Source organism: Cryptomeria japonica, chromosome 2 (assembly GCF_030272615.1).
Source record: "Cryptomeria japonica chromosome 2, Sugi_1.0, whole genome shotgun sequence".
Taxonomy (NCBI): Eukaryota; Viridiplantae; Streptophyta; class Pinopsida; order Cupressales; family Cupressaceae; genus Cryptomeria; species Cryptomeria japonica.
In genome coordinates this window covers 280,311,902-280,316,118 of record NC_081406.1, presented here as the reverse complement: position 1 = coordinate 280,316,118, position 4,217 = coordinate 280,311,902, and positions in this window count along the sequence as shown.

Below are 4,217 nucleotides of genomic sequence, written 5' to 3'. Positions count from 1 at the left end.
TAGCTTAATTAACTGATCTAGTAGCATTTAATCTTCAATTTGGAATTAACCTAGTTTCATATCTTCATCATCTTGAGCATTTAGTCTTGCATCTTGCATTTCATCTTAATCCATCATCTTAGCTTTCAATAGGATCTTAGTTGCATCCATTTTTATCCCAAAATCATTTAAATCTCGTTCTCTAGGTTGTCATCCAAGAGATCAAGTGCTCTTCCAAGTGAGGGCCACCTTGAATCTTGAGGATCTTTAGAGATAGAGGAGCATGGAACGATTTTAAAGAGTTTTGATTCATTAACTTGCTTTGTTTTGTTTTGATTTCTAACTCTAATGCAATATTTCATGTGTATGTTTGAGATGTTTTCCCCTATTGCAGGCTGATACCACATTCCAAGCATACAGGAAGAAATGAAGGCAACTCTCAAAACATTGCAAGAAAATAGCTCCATGCCAGTTTTCAAATTTGATGAGCTTTGTCATTACCCATTTCACAAGTCTATAGCGGTAATGCCCTTCCCTAAACACTTTTAAACATTAAAGTTTGATAAATACAAGGGGAAGGGTGATCCATGTCATCACATTAAGGAATTCTATTTGGCTTGTCAGGAAGTGTCATGGTGTGACAACTATCTTCTATGGTTGTTCCCTTAATGTCTCAATAAAACCTCTTTGGAATGGTTTTCCAAGTTGCCATTTGACACCATCACTACCTTCATGGACTTGTCAGAGCATTTTGTGGCTCATTATCACTATAATATAGAGAATGGTATCTCTATGCTAGACCTTTGTCAAACCAAGCAGAAAGGGAGTGAAAGCCTTCTAGACTACATCCAAAGGTAGAGAGCTCTCATTGGGCACCTCCCATGTACAGTGTCAGATACGCAATTGGTCCCATTATTCATCAGTAATTTGCACCCTGAGCTTGCATATCACATATGATTTTATTGTGCAAGCACCTTCAAAGACATCATGTCTAAAGGGTTGTCAATAGAACAAGCATTGATCGATGAAGGAATTATCAAGATCTACAAGGAGTACTCTGATAAGCTTGGCAATGATAGACAAAGATATTGGAACAAAAACAAGAATGTTGTAGGTGATGGGGTCACTGATTCCAAGATAGTGCAAATGATTGTGGCCGCAAAGTCGTGATCACCCTCGTAGACATACGCTAATCCTCCACAACAGTCATACACCAATTCTTCATCAACAATCCATGTCAATCCACTCCCTTAGGCTTATCAACATCCACACGCGCAAATGCAAAATATGTAGGCTAATAGAACTAGTGTGATCACTGTGTCCTAATCTCCTCCACATCAAGCAGGTCACAACGGTCCTCAACATCAATCCACGCCCATGGCGGAACCATTAGATGCAATTTTCAAATGCATGAAGCAACATAATATGGTTGTATATCCACAAACACAAGCGTTTCATGAGTCCAAACCTAATCTTGACTAGTACAAAGATAATGAGTATTACCCCTATCATCGTATTAAGGGTCACAACATGAACAAGTGTATGAAACTCATGCACCTGGTCTAGGATCTCATCAACGAAGGTAAAATTGTCATTGACCCTACCATAGGAAAGTCGCTCAATGGTAACCTTGGTATATACAAGAACGCTCTTCCCAACCATTAGGGGGAGGTCATCACGTCCGATGCTCGTCAAAACTGTACTACCAACCATATCAATTACAATAACGTGTCATTTGATTATGGTAGTATGATAGGTTGCATTACTCAGGTAGGTGATCTTGTCAACATGATTCGTGTCAAGGGAGCTGATACTCAATGTGTAGCGATCACTAGGAGAGCTCGTATACTAATCCTTAGGGATCTTGAACCTAACACTCCTCCAACAGTGTTTGTGTCTATGCAATATAACATCCTCAAACATTTAGAAAAAACTCCTGCACAAATATCCATCCTAGACTTGCTTAAAGCCTCGCCTACTTATTAGGACATTCTCACTTGAACATTGCAAGAAGCTCATATTACCAACAATCTAGACCCTATGCAATTTGAAGCCATGGAAGCCCATTTGTCTTCCACATATCACCTCAGTTTCACACAATCTAATGCCATGGTCCTAGATCCTGATCACATTCGCCCACTCAATATTGAAGCCATCATTAAATGCTACAAGGTGAAATGACTTCTGATTGATAATGGTTCTTCCCTGAAACTCTGAACATTAAAATTTGTTACTCAGGTGGGGTATATTGTTGTGGACATGCATAATCAATGCATCACTATCAAGGCATATGATAATGTTGAGAGAAGTTTAGTGGGGAGGATAAATCTCTCTATTCAAGTAGGCCTGGTAATATAGATCACATTATGTCATGTCATTGATCTTGATTTTCCATTTAATATCCTCCTCGGTCGCCCATGGATTCATGTCATGCAAGTCATCCCCTCCACTTACCATCAGTGTCTCAAATTTTCATATCAAGGCTACAAACTCACGATTCGTGGTGATGACCAACTATTCGAGTATTGTCATGCTCTCGAGGCTTCCTCCCCATATTCACATCATTGCCTAGGTATCAACATCGGAAACTCGGATGTTCTTTGCTATTTTTTGTTGTTTAGCTATTTTTTCTGTTCGCTAGTTTTTTGGACCAGTCGCTTTGTATGAGGACTCTATTTTCTCAGCTTTTTATTTTAACTATGTTGTAATGGTTTCGGGTCCTTAAAACCTATTTTTCATTCAATCAGAACATCGGAAACTCTCAAGATACTACATCATCCTCATATGTTGACCTTGATTTCATACTCATCATCTCCAAAGAGAAGACTTCCATCTCATCGAACTTCCAACTCAAGATCAACAACGTTGGTTGTGGCGAATACGCCTTACAAGGCACTTTCACAGTGGGCCCTTCCTCTAAACCCAATGCTCATGAGAAACCTACTAAGGAGCAGAAAAAAGAAAGAACCCTCATTCTGAAGATGTAGCTCCACCACATTCCAATCCCATGGAGAACTCAACCACAAGTTTATAGAAGGAGATATCAATCAATGCATTTTCATAGATTTTTTCATGGATAATGATACCCTCCTAAATCATTTGAAATAGAAATATCTTGTCTCACAAATTGGCCACCAGGAAGTGGGATTACCAAGGCAAAGGACTAGGACAAGAAGAAAATGGAATCAAAAGGCCTATTGATCCAACCCCTAATGTTCATCATTAAGGGCTTGGTTTTGGACGTCCCTCTCATGAAGCCTCAACTTCGGATAGAACTTTCAGAAACAACGAAAATGTTTTGGTCTATATCAAAGACATGCCTGAGGAGGTTGACAAACAAGCGTACGACAATATAGATAGCTCCTCAACCTTTGGTACATCCACCCTATTTGACACATCCATTCTCCTAATTGACCTTCCCCTTTTCCACCTTGAACTCATTGATTGGGCCTAAACTATTGCACACCTAGACACATTGCAAAATGATACAACGATCATGCAATTCCTAGGGGAAACTGAGTGTGCACTATACTATCATCCTAAGTAGAATATAGTGTATAAGCTGGATCCTCAAGGTTATTTTGGGGAAGAGGGGATCCTTAACTGCAAAAGTGAAAAAGATTTATAAAATTAAGAGTCTCGTGGTGAAAACCTTTTTAAGGCACCCACAAACCATAAAATAGTAAAAATAAAGGGTGTACCTTCTGGTAAAAACCTCTCTGAGGTGCTAGAGGATGAGGACTCCCTTTTTCCCCTCATTGATACACATGTTCCTGAAAGATTACTAATTCTTATAAATCAGACCAAAGAGATAAATTTGGGTACTGCAGACAACTTGCATATCACTCATGTAGCTGCTTCTTTATCTAATGATGAATTCCAAGTCTTCTCTGAAATCCTTTATAAGTAGCCTATCAACTTTGCATGGTATTATGCAAACATGCTTGGCCTCAATATTGAACTAGTAGTCCATCATTTGGCCATAGATCCAAATGCCAGGCCAGTTAAGTAAAAATTACCCAAGATGCATCCTAGAATTGCAGTGTTGGTCAAAGCTGAATTGGAAAAGCTCCTAGAGGTCAAGTTCATCTGACCAATTGATTACTCAAAATAGATTTCTAATACGGTACTTGTTTTTAAACCTTGTGGTGCAATCATAGTATGTACAAATTTCAAGGATCTTAATAAAGCATGTCCCAAAGACGAGTTTCCACTTCCCAACATCGACATCCTTGTAG